Source organism: Pongo pygmaeus, chromosome 21, assembly GCF_028885625.2.
Source record: "Pongo pygmaeus isolate AG05252 chromosome 21, NHGRI_mPonPyg2-v2.0_pri, whole genome shotgun sequence".
NCBI classification, from domain to species: Eukaryota; Metazoa; Chordata; class Mammalia; order Primates; family Hominidae; genus Pongo; species Pongo pygmaeus.
Window position 1 is genome coordinate 3,511,951 of NC_072394.2, and position 13,262 is coordinate 3,525,212.

A 13,262-nucleotide genomic window follows, 5' to 3' on the forward strand; every position below is an offset into this window, starting at 1 on the left:
TATGATATCTATTTATATAATAGAAACATATTTGTCTTAGTCTCTTTTGCATTGCTGTAAGAGAATACCTGAGGCTGGGTAATTCATAAGGAAAGAAGGCTTATTTGGCTCATGGTTCTTGCAGGCTGTACAAGAAGCATGGCACTGGCATCTGCATCCAGTGAGAGGCTTACAGTCATGGTAGAAGGTGAAGGGGGAGCAAATGTGTCCCATTGTGAGAGAGGGAGCAAGAGAGGGAGAAGGATGCCATGCTCTTTTAAACAACCAGCTTCCACGTGAACTAATGGAGTGAAAACTCACTTATTACCTCTGGGAAAGCACCGGACCATTCATGAGGGATCTGCTTCCATGACTCAAATACCTCCCACCAGGCCCCACCTCCAACACGGAAGACCAAATTTCAACATGAGATTTGGAAGGCACACATATCCAAACTATATTAACATTAGAAACCACCTCCTTAGGAATGAGACGTCCCTTTGGTGCAAACAAGGATCAATCAGTCATTTTAGAGACTTTTTGAATTGTAAAAAATGTTTGGGTGGTTAGGGAAGGCAATGTGCACTATCTTATTTGATTGATGTTATCCACAGTAACCTTGGCAGTGTCTGGTGTTTGGTGATTCATTTGAGATTGGTGTTGGTACTGAGATGCCTTTTGATGATGAAGCAAGTTGATGTATGTCTAGGGCTTAAAGAATAATTGGCCGGGTGCAGTGGCTCACACCTGTAATCCCAGCACTGTGGGAGGCCGAGGCGGGCAGATCATGAGGTCAGGAGATCGAGACCATCCTGGCTAACATGGTGAAACCCCGTCTCTACTAAAAAAAATAATTAGCCAGGCGTTGTGGCAGGCGCCTGTAGTCCCAGCTATTCGGGAGGCTGAGGCAGGAGAATGGTGTGAGGCCGGGAGGTGGAGCTTGCAGTGAGCCGAGATCGCGCCACTGCACTCCAGCCTGGGTGACAGAGCGAGACTCCATCTGAAAATAAATAAATAAAATAAAGTAAAATAAAGAATAATTTCCCCTAAGGACCTCGATAAGAGGCACCTGAATTTCCAGGTAGAAGTTGGGAAGAAGTCACCCCAGGAGATACTGGGAGGCTGAGTGTTTTTTCAGACAGAATGAACCTTCACTTCCTTTCTCTAACAGTCATGGCAAGAAATAATTGGCTTGTGACAATCAACATTGAAGCTGGAAAAATGACAGCATCCGAACGAGTAGACACAGCCCTAATCAAGGCAATAAACTACACTAAAGACAGAGGAGAAAGACTTAAAATTGTTCCAACATGTGAGTACCTAGGGATGCTGCATGCCGTTGTGTGGTTTGTGTACTGCATAGTTGTACTCAGCCAAGGAAGTGGATGTGGCCACAGATTTAACATGGGCTGCTGTCTGCCCAGAAGGATAATCTTTTCCTTATTTTATATCTCATTTCAGGGGTTCTCCAACTTCTGAAATTCATCCAGAAACTCCCTGTATTTGGGTAACAGTATTATAACTTTTCGCACCAGGGCTTGTTTATTTGTTAATATTAATTGATTTTTCTTATGTTCTTTATGAAAGAATAACTCATCCATTAATGAAACCAAATGTGAACTTAGTGCCTTCTATGTAGAAAAGGCTAGGAATACATATTGTGGGAGATTCATTACATCACTGGCCTTAATACTACACCTTCTCATGTTCCCCCTTGGCTGTGTAACTTTCTAGTGTCCATATGCTCTCTCTTGGGCTTGATCAATGTGACTTGCTTTGGCCAATGGGATATTAGCAACCATGACATAACCCGAGGCTTATAAAGTTGCCTGCTCATTGGGGCTTGTTCTCACTGTTGCATCCCAGTTATTCACATCACTCCAGCTGACAGCCAGCCAACAAACTACCAGACACGTGAGCCCAACCAAGACCAGAAGAACCGTCCCACAGAGCCTAGTCTAAATTGCCAACATGCAAATGCATGGTAAGTGCTACTTGTTTACGACATTGAAATTTTCTTGGTTATTTGTTACACAGCTTTATTTTGGCAGTAGATAACTGATACTGATATACATGGTGAACATGAGAGATAAGGTCTCTGTTCTCCCAGGCTTACATTTTAATGGGGAAACAAGATAATAAATGAACAAATAAACAAAGGAACAAATGAACTAGAAAAAATAGCTACTGGTTAGTGATATCACAGAATTACATCAGAACAGGGGAGGGGTGGTAGAATTAGTTTAGGGCCTATACAATGGCTTTACTTTTGATGCTGAAGGATGATCTTAATTAGTTTAAGATCTGAATGAAAAGAGTCAGCCCGGCAAAGACCGGTGAAAGTAGCAATCTGGACAAAAGGACTAGCTAGTGCCAAGGTCCTAAAAAGGGAATGAACTTGGAGAATTCTAGAAACAGAGAAAGCCACTAGGCTTGTGGTGTAGGGAGTGATGGAAAGAGGAGCAGCACAAGATAAGATCAGAGAGGAAGACAGGATAAGATCAGAGAAGAAGACAGGCCAGATTACACAAGGTCTGTAAGCCAAACAAGGAGATTAGAGTACCCACCAGAGATGGCCTTTATGTACCCACCATAGATGGCCTTTGCATTCCCACCAGAGACAGCATTTGATGTCTCAAGGCTAGGTCAGAGCACAAAGCAGCAATAACAGAGAAGTAAAAGAGACGTTGTTGGAAGAAAACAGTCCCATTCCTGGCTTCTGTAAAAGGAATAGGAGGGGACACAGAGGCAGATTCCTGGGGATGGGAGAACGGGAAGGAGGGGAAGAGGGAAGAGATTCCCCTAGACTGGGCAGCAAAGGGAGGTCTGAAGGTCTGCCCCTCCTGAAGGGGCCAAGGCAGATCCTTCAGGAGGAAAAGGAACTCCTGGGGCACCTGCAAGGACACCTAGGATACCTTCTCTAGGCACTGCAGCCCTGGCCTTGGCAGGTGTACTTTGTCTAGAAGTTGCAGGGAGCCTCCACGGTCTCAGTTTCCAAGCACCATGGAAACTTCCCAAGATGCCATTCATTGTGACTCTGGCTCAGACAATAGGCATATTAGGGAAGCCAATGTGCACCATCTTATTTGATTGATATTATCCACAGTAACCTCAGCAGTGGCTGGTGTTTCGTGATTCACCCAATGTGGAATAAGGAAGGGAGAGGCCTCGCCAAATATTTCTGTGCCTGAGACCTCCCCTCCTCTGTAGCCAGAGTTGCCATGACCTTGTAGCTGAGGCTGGGGCTCAGAGCCCCAATTCTGACTCAAAAGAGTGTCCAGGAACCCAATGCCATGGGGCTCAAGGTCAGGTAATTTGATTTTTAAGAAAATTAAGAAAGGTGCCCTCTGCATCTCAAAAACACTACGTTGAGTGAAAGAAGTCAGACACTTAAATGAAATTCAAGAACAGGAAAAACTCACCTATGATGATAAAAATCAGAACAATGGTTTCCTCTGAGGGTTGAGGCAGGGGGCAAGTGACTGGTAGGGGCATGAGGAAACTTCAGGGGTGATAGAAATGTCATTCTCTTGATCCACATGAAGCTTTCAGGTCTTGAGCTAAATGTCCCCACCAAACTGTACACTTAAGATTTGTCCATTTCACTGTATGTAAATTTTGCCACTATAAAATATTGACTTGAATCTCCCGTGGCATGGAAGGAAGGAAGGAAGGAAGAAGGAAGGAAGAAAGGAAGGAAAGAAGGATGGAAGGAAGGGAGAAACAGGAGGAATGAAGGCAGGAAAGGAGAAGGAAATAAAGGTGCACATGTTGCAGATCCCAGGCTGTCACCCATTGCACACTTTCCACCTGTTTTTTCCACAAAATAAGCACCTAGTTTATGAGAGGTTGTGCCAAGCATCTAGTCTGTGCCAAGTGGCCAGAGAGAAAAAATATGGAAACAAATAGGTAAGCATACAGAGCTCAGACCTGGGCAGTATTAGTTCTACCCAAGGGTGAAGGAGACAAGCTCTCAGAAAGATTTAAAGGGGAGAGAAAGGGTCATGAGGGCTGGAGGGATGGGGATTCTCTGAGATCTGAATTCACCTTGCACTTCTTTTTCTTCTTGAGAAACAGACCACAGCAAAGTAATCTTACAGCCCAGGACTCAGCTGCTGCAATCTCTGTGAAAGGTACTTATGACTAATGCTGATGCCACCATGAAGCTCAGGAATAATTTACAGGGACATGGGCTGTTCTGAGACCCCACAGCCATGAATCGCCTGATCATTCTGACAGATTTCTGCAGATGCTGTGCTTAGGTCACTGAGTTTCCCAGTTGTCAGTGGTGAACTGCAGCGGAGGCAGAAGGAAACTCTTCAGACACACTGTTCCTTTCAGGAAACAAGGGACAAAAGGGCTGCCCTGAGGAGACTTGGGAAAGCGACATTTCCTCAAGCTCGAGGACATCCCGAGGTGACTTTCCAAAACACTGGGTTAAATTGGCCTGATTGTTTATTTTCCTCAGCTTGCTTTAGGAAAAAAAAAAAAGTCCATCTGTCCTTTGATATCAATAAAAAGAGCATTTGAGACTATTAAAAACACTGATGGAGATTTGTTTGGGAGAACAGAAAATCGTGCCACCATTGAAAATGGCAACACACACAACCTTCCATATGGCCATTTCTCTGCCTCAGTACTTCCAGGCTGAATTTCATGTCAGCTCCAGCTTCTCACCACTTTGTTCTCAGGGAAAAAAACTCAGGAACTATCCATTCCCATGCATTTAAATGAAAACTTCCCAAGATGCCATTCATCTTGAGTCTGGAAGCAAAATGTAAACATGTTTCATAAGGAGTATTTTGCCGACACCCTATAATCTGGTTTATGACACTGCTTTGTCAAGAGGCAAAGGTTTATTCCCTCCTTTTCAAATGAATTGGAGATGTTCTAAGTCAGTGATTCTTGAAATGTGGTCCCTGAACCAGCAGCATCAGCATCACCAGGGAACTTGTTACAAGTGCAAATTCTCAGCCAGGGGCAGTGACATGCAGCATAGCAAGACCCTGTCTCAAAAAAAAAAAAAAAAAAAAAAGAAAGAAAGAAAAGAAAATCCTCTGACTCCAGCCTAGACCTACATAATCAAAAACCCTAGGGGTGTGCCCAGTAATCCGTGTTTTAGCAAGTTCTCTAATGCAGTTTGGGAAATGGTGTTTTGAAGAACCAAGAAGCTAGGCTGTCTCAGTTCAGGATTGAATTCAGCTTCGATTAAAAACTTTCAAAATAACAGTGACTTAAACAAAGTAGAAGTCCATTTCTCTAACACATAAAAGAAGTCCAAAGCTAGATGTTCAGGGCTAGTATGAAGGCTCCATGGTGACAGAGGAAACCTAAGTTTTTTCTATGTTTCTGCTCTGCCATCCTTTATGTATGGTTTTTTATTTCAAGCTGGCTTCATGGTTCAAAATGGCTACAGGAGCACCAACCATTACATCTCTGTTCCAGGCAGAAAGCAGAAGTTGGGGGATAGAGCAAGCAAGTAGGGTCTACTCCTGCTGTTTATATCCCTCTGCAGGAATTTTCTCAACAGTCTCACATAACAATTCTGTTTATATTTTTGGCCCCCTATAGTTGTTAAGAGAAGCTTAGAAATGCGGTCTTTTATCTTAAATTAAAATTGTCATTATTGATAGGTAATTCACTTTCTCTGCCACCATGATTCCAGACCCTCTTCCATATAAACAAACATAATTCCAAATATAAAGCGAGGTTAAATGCTTATATCCCAAGGAAATATCAAACATAAGTATGACTGCATTTTTAGTAATTTTATGAAAGAACAGTAAATGATATACTGAGCATCTCATAAATGATCTTATTTAAACTTTTCATTTCACAAATGAACAAACTGTGGCCCAGAGAGAGAGATTTTCATGTCCCTAAGAGCTGGTAAGAAACAGACCGGGGTGCTAGAACCTGAAGGAGCTAGGAATAAATCCAAAGCTTCCTGAAATGTATGCCAAAGCAGTCGTCTCATAGGAGACTCCATGGACGAAAATCTCCATGATCAAGTTTTGTCAGTCAATATTACAAAGAACTTGGAGCCCATTAAGATTAAATTTTTTTAAAAAACAAGCTGTTCTTCATACTCAAAACACATATTATTTATCACTTAAAGTGAGTTCTTAGAACTTTAAAAGTAAAATGATTGTACTGGGAATAAATTTTATTGCAAATTCTCAGGACTTATTTCAGAACATGAAACCTGCTCTGATGATTTCAGGTTCTGCTCATGAAACATGGACAACCATGTGTGGTGCCTGCATTCTTGGCCTGTGGGGAGTGGCAAGGAGACAAAGAGTAAAACAGGGTGGGAAAGAAAAAAAAGAGGTGAAGAAAAGCAAATGTGCCTACTCCAGGTAATTTTGACTTAGGAACCCTGATTAACTTATGCACTAATTAAACCATTTCAAGATTTTTTACAGTCTGAAAGTAGGCCATTTTCCCCAACACCAGGTCACTCAAGATGACCACAGGAAGGTTGTCATCTCCATGTCTAAAAGCCAGTTGATACTCAAGGATGTCATTTCACTTGAGTGAAATGAGAAGCTTCACAGATGTGTAGACTCTGAAAAATCCAACTGGAAAACAAAACAGGGAAATAGCAATCCTAGGCATCAAAGCAGCAAAAAACTACTCAATTACCTGGTATGGGCATTATCAGTGGAATAAATATGGGGTTTACTGCTTGTTGTTGGGATTGTTGTGGGTTTTGTTCCATTTTTTAGGGTCTCACTTTTCTCCACCAATTAGATCTGTGCTGTGAGCCACACAGGTTTTGAGTACTTGTTTTGGGACTTTATATTGGTCAGCTTTTGCCATGGTAACACTGTGTAACAAGCATCTCAAAAACTTCAGTGGTGGTCAAAAGCAAATCTTTATTTCTCATTCATGGGTTTTCAGTTTGTTCAGGCTAAAAGTAAAATACACAGATTCTCCACCTGTCTTTCATTCCATGCTGAAGGAGCAATTGACTGCCTGGGACATACTTTTCTCATAACAGAGGCCAGAGTGAAAAACACCAAGTCATCTTGATTATGCAATCCCATTTTGAATGTAAACAATGTCATGTCTGCTTCTATTTCATTGACCAAAGCAAGTCATATAGGCAAGCCCAACATCAGTGGGGTGATAAAGCACACTCTCCAATGGAAGGAGGAGGGGAGTACGAGTATTTGCTGAACAATAATGCAGGATAGCACAAGACTTGTCTGGGGTGAGAGGGAGATCAAAGCTCTGGCTCCCACCCAGTCTTCCACCAAAGCAATGTGACTTTGACTAGTTTTCTCTCTTGGACTTGAATAATATTTTATTTGAAAGAAAGTGTTAAATTGTTTATGAAAAAAAAAAATAAAAGTTTGAAAACCACTGTTTCCAAGTTGCTTATTTTGCCAATGAAGAATCTGGGGTCAAAAGGTAAATGCCTTGCTGATTGTATCTGTCTCAGGGCCAGGGCTATGAGATTTGAAGTCAACCAAATCTGGATTTTTAATCCTAGCTCTACTATGTTTTAACAGAGACACTTTGGACATGTTCACTGTCCTTTCATCATCACAGGCAAGGGTCTGTCCAGTGCCTTAATTCCTAGGGCTCTCCAGTTGCTAACCACACTGAAGGGATGAAATGTATGAGTGGGCCCTCCACGGGTGTGATCTGCACTCAGAACAGGAAAGACTCTCTTTGCTCCGCCGTGTCCATGGGATGAGATGGAAAAGTGCACCATTCCTGGTGGTGATGCTTCTGTTTAAAATACTGCTAAACCGAGTTTCCTTCCTTGCTCTTCTCTCTCTCTTTCTTTGACAAACCTATGCATGACTCGAGTATACAGCTATCTCCCCTAGTGGAGCACAGGCTTTTTGGAGGATAAGGGTCACTCTTTCCATGTTTATTTCTTCCCAGGCCTACACCTCATACCTCATTCCAATTCCACAGCACGATAACCATCCTACCTTCACAGCAGCAGAGATTCTGTAAATGGTTATAAATTAAATAATATGTTTTCTTCTCCATGACCCTATGTAGCATTTTAGAGAATACTTGACTTCAGAAATGATTTCCCAGAAATTTTGAAGGCCTTTAAAACTAAAGAAGAAAGTCCTGTGATATCCACAAAGGCTCATTTGCAGAAACTCGCCCAGCCCAAGTGTACAGAAACAAAGAAATGCTACAGCCAGTCAAAACCATTTGGCTCATTGGTTCTTATTTCAAATCAGCAGAATAAACAAACTGCAGTCCAAGTAGGAACTGGTTCTGCTGTCCTCTTCTTTTAAGCCAAGGTACAATGTTTGAATGTTTCAGAAGTTTCTTTCTAATGGGTTTCCTTTTATTGTCTGTGCCAGATGGCCAATGGATCCTAGGCTAATAAATCAACATGCTCACTTTAAACTCTGACTTCGTTTGTTTAGTACTTTCCTGGCATCACTTGTGCATATTATAGGAAGAAAGGTGTGGCTATTGCATTGTTCTATAATAAATCCAGCTGTGTTTTACCCATATTTCTACTCTAAACATTATGACTTCTGGTTATGCACAAGTTAACAATAAGAGCAGGGTGTATGTATACATACATCCCCCATCCACCCAGCACTCTTGGTAAGTAACCAAATCCATCCTCCACCCTGAAATTCAACAACCTGGTAGTTAAAATGAATTCTTTGAGGCACAATGAAAGACTCATGTCCCCACTCTTGTTCTAAGAATTCATAAGCTGGGACACATTTTACTTTTCTACATCCAGCTCCCTTTTTATATGTGCTTTTCTAAGACCGGGACAATTGATCAAACTATTTATCATGAAAGAGCTCTTCTCACTCTACACATTTCAATTTCACAATATAAACAAGAAAGAGGTAAAATCGCCAGGGAGTCTTCAATTCATGTTGTCACTGAAAGTGTGGGGATTATTCAGACAGCCTGCCCCAAACTGGACAACACAGTGATGTCATCCAAGAGAGCTTCATATCTGAACAGACTTGTATTTTTAAGTAGTCAAGGAAAAAGCCTAATCAATAAGAATGAACTTCAAATATGACCACCATCAGAAAAGCAGGACATATACAAATGCCCACAACTTAATTCTGGAGGTAAGATGGCAGAAAACAGGAGAACCTGCATAACTGAGCCTTCTGCTCCAGCTGGGGAGGGTCGTCTCTTAGCTTTCCTTACAGATTCAAGATGGTGGACTGAGGGTCAACCTCATAAGGAGAATCATTTTAGAGAGTGTTTCACTCCATACTTGGCCTTCACATTTCAGCCTAGACATCCCCTTCTTTCTGAAGACTTTCCCCCCTATGTTGGATCTATGAACCTTGTATATGTACCTGTTGCAGCACTAATCACACAGCACAGTCATTTTTCATGTATATGATTGTCTCTTCTACTAGGTTCTGATCTCCTTGACAGTAAGGACAATGCCAACCTGCCCAAAGAACTTAGCACCATGCCTATTGCTTAATATAAAATTCCGGGGTGTTCAAGCAGCTCACATCACCTAGTGTCAGTAGATTTCTTTTTCCTTTTGCAACAGTGAAAACTGGGAATCAGCAACTGTAATCTCTTCTAGGATTTAGAATCAAGAAAATATAGATAAAATTCATCAATGGCTGATTGTATGGAACTGAGGTGCTAGTTTACTTGCTTCTTCCTAGCCTAGCCTAATCTCACCCTTTCCCCAACCCCCCTACCCCGTAGCCACAGGTAACAGGTAGGCTCACCTGTCAATGATCGTAGCTCATTGGACTAGCATGGTCATTTAACCCACAAGATAGAAAAAATTTGATTACATAATTCAGGATTTTGAATGAAGAAGCCTATAAATTGGTCATGTAGCCTCAAGATGAAACAGCCATTTATTCTTTTATGGCCACAAAGGATGAAGGATGATTACAGAGAGAACTGGGATGATAAAGTTGTCACATAGAGAGAAGCAGAAAATCGTCTGCTCCATGTGTCTCCAGAGAAATACAGACAGAGAGAGAGAGATAGAGAGAAGGGAATACCCAGAGTTTTCTTTTTCTCAATTCTTGTCCAATAGGAAGCTGGTTATTCTCATAACATTGAATTCCGTATTACTCCCTTCCACTATATATTCAATATTTATTTTAGCTTATTTACATGGGTCTTAGTTTCCCACACAAACTAAATTGTTCCTAACTAAGGCATTGTAAAAGAGAGCATTCAACCTTGACCTAATATATTCATTATTGGTATATACCCATAAATTGGGGCTTGATTAATTGTTCAGAGCAGTAGAAATTCTCTCTGCGAGGGCTGCTTACAAATAAACCCTTAGTTAAAGATCATTTATTCTGCATCATATTGTTTGCAATGTAAAGGTCACCAATTTTTAAGTCAAACTAATCTAGGTTATAATCCCAGCTGTGCTTAGTTAGTAACTAAGTCAATTTTAGAAAGTTATATAACCTCACCCTGCTTTATTTAAAAAAAAATGTTACTTCTACTATGGAAAATTTCAAAAATACCCAGAAGTAGAGAGAATAATACAAGAAAAACCTAGATATACGTCACCCATCCATAATAATTATTAGCATAATCTCAATGTAATCATGAAAAAAAATCAAGCAAGTGCAAATTGAGGGAAAGTCTACAAAAGAACTAATGAGTGCTCTTCAAAAGTGTTAGGGACACAAAAGTCAGGAAAGGCCAAGGGACTGTCACAGATCAGAGTAGCCCAAGGAGACATGACAAGTAAACGCAATGTGGGAGGACCGTGGGTTGGATTCTGAAAAAGAAAAATGACATTCGTAGGAAGAAAAGGTGAAATTAGATAACATGTCTAGGTCAGTTAATAGTGCTACCTTGTTAATTTCCTGGTTTTAATCATTGTACCATGGTTATGTAAGACATCACATTAGGGGAAACTAGGCAGTATGTATTTGGGCCCTCTGTGTTTAAAAAAAGTGCAACTTCTCTGTAACTCTAAAAGTGTTTCAAAGTTTCAAAATAAAAAGCTTTTAAAATAATATTTATCAACATTCTGCCATTCTTGTTTCATCTACTCCTCCTACTCTCTTTTTTGTTTCTTTTCTCAAGTATTTTAAAGCAAATCAGACAGGATATAATTTCACTATTTGTTCTCTGACTGATAAGGACTCTGTTTTACAGCTTAGTAACAGGACCACACCTAAGAAAATGGGCAACAGTTCCTTAATAGCTAATACTCAGTTTGTGTTCCATTTTACTAAATGTCTCAACAATGTCTACTGATGGGTTTTTTGGTTAAATCAGATTTTAAACAAAATCCGATATTGTAGTTTGATATGTCCCTTAAGTCTCTTCATCTATAACAGTTTCTGCCCCTCCTCCTTTTCTTCATGCCATTCTTTTCATAAAAGAAACTGGGTCATTTTTCCTGTAGAATTTCCCACATTTTGCTCTGGGTGGTTGTGGTTCAGAGTTTTATTATATGAAATGGGGACAATAACACTCATAGCTAAGAGAGCTTTTATAAGGCTTACTTGAGAAAATGTGTGAAAATAAAGGTCTAGAGTTTAGTAAATGTTCATCTCCAGGCCCTACTCAGCACTTCATCCTCCAATCCTTTCTGCAGGCTTGTAATGTATTTGGTTTTGAATAGTCACCATTTATTTAACACAAAGTTATCAGCAGACTCATTTGAAGAGAACACTCACTAAGGCTAGCAGATAAGTTTTCACAAATGATATATAATAAAGATCTGATTCTAGAAAGAGACAAATAAAATTGTATGCAACCTCTAAAAGTGACCGTGTAACCCCACTACTCAAGGTGTGGTCTGTGGACGAGCAGCAGCTCATCCTCTGGAAGTTTGTTAGAAATGTAGCATCTCGGGCCCCTTCCCAGAAGTGCTGAATTAGAATATGCATTTTCACAAGATTTTCCAGGATATTTGGGTACACATTATAGATTGAGAAACGCTGATCTTTAGAGCACTAAATGTGGGTTTTAGTTTAGAAATTGGGGATTCCCTTCCTTCACCCCAGGAGAGAAGATTCTGGTCTCAAACCCTGGTAGCCTTAGAAAATCTTGTCTCCCTGTCCTCAGTTTCTGTCTCTCTACATTCCAACAAGGAGCTGGACAGTTGTACTTCTATGGGAAAAGAGCAGCAGGAAGTGAATCACTTCTTTCCGTTCTTTCTCCACTGACTCTGTCAGAGGTGTTTGAACCAGAGCAACTCCATCTTGAATCGGAGCTGGGTAAAATAAGGCTGACACCTACTGGGCTGCATTCCCAGATGGTTAGGCATTCTATGTCAGAGATGAGATAGGAGGCCAGAACAAGATACAGGTCATAAAGACCTTACTGATAAAAGGTTGCAGTAAACAAGCCAACTAAATCCCACCAAAGCCAAGATGACCACGAGAGTCACCTCTGCTTGTCCTCACTGCTACACTCCCACCAGCATCATGACAGTTTACAAATGCCATGGCAATGTCAGGAAGTTACCCTATATGGTCTAAAAAGAAGAGGCATGAATAATCCACCCTTTGTTTAGCATAATCAAGAAATAACCATAAAAATGGGCAAGAACCCTCTCTTGGGGTGTGGATCCGGACCTTTTTCCAGTAACAACTCCTCAGAAAAAGTATTGAGAAAGAGATAGGATTTCTTAGGGTTTCTTAGGCAGCATTTGGGTAAATGATCCATGAATTTGCACATTCCTCAGCTATATATATATATATATGTGTGTATATATATATATACACACATATATATATACATATATACATATATACACATATATACGTATATATATATACACACATATATATATATATATACGTATATATATATATGGAAGGGCTTTCAAAAATCCTTGAAGATAGCTGTCATTTTGCCTGTAAGTTTTACTCACTTCCAAGCTTCTGTAAACCGAAAGTAAAATTCTAAGCCACCCAACTGACTGAATGGACTCCCCTCTCAGCCAAGGGGGATTCCAGAGAAACCTGAAAAACTAATGCAGGCCATGATGGGAAGGGGGATTCAGACATGCTTCATTGTACCCTCTCCCTTTTGGAGTTCAGGGACAATTCACCAGCTTTAATATTAAGACAGATCTTAAGACTGACAAAACAGACTCTCCCTTTTTTTTTTTTTTTTTTTTTTTTGAGGCAGGGTCTTGCTCTGTTGCCCAGGCTATAGTGCAATGGCACAACAACAGTTCACTGCAGCCTTGACCTCCTGGGCTCAAGCAATCCTCCCACCTCAGCCTCCCAAGTAGCTGGGACCAAGGGCATGTGCCACCACAACTGGCTAATTTTTAATTTTTCATAGAGACAGGCTCT

The 13,262-nt window shown here is 40.8% G+C and overlaps 1 long non-coding RNA gene across 1 annotated transcript; it reads left to right on the top strand.

The window, feature by feature from the left end:
* The first annotated feature begins 1,150 nt into the window (after positions 1–1,150).
* LOC134738894 (uncharacterized) lies at positions 1,151–4,435 on the top strand. Its single transcript, XR_010125126.1, has 3 exons — positions 1,151–1,291; positions 1,846–1,963; positions 4,057–4,435. It is a non-coding gene; the product is annotated as an uncharacterized LOC134738894 (long non-coding RNA).
* Positions 4,436–13,262: the final 8,827 nt, after the last annotated feature.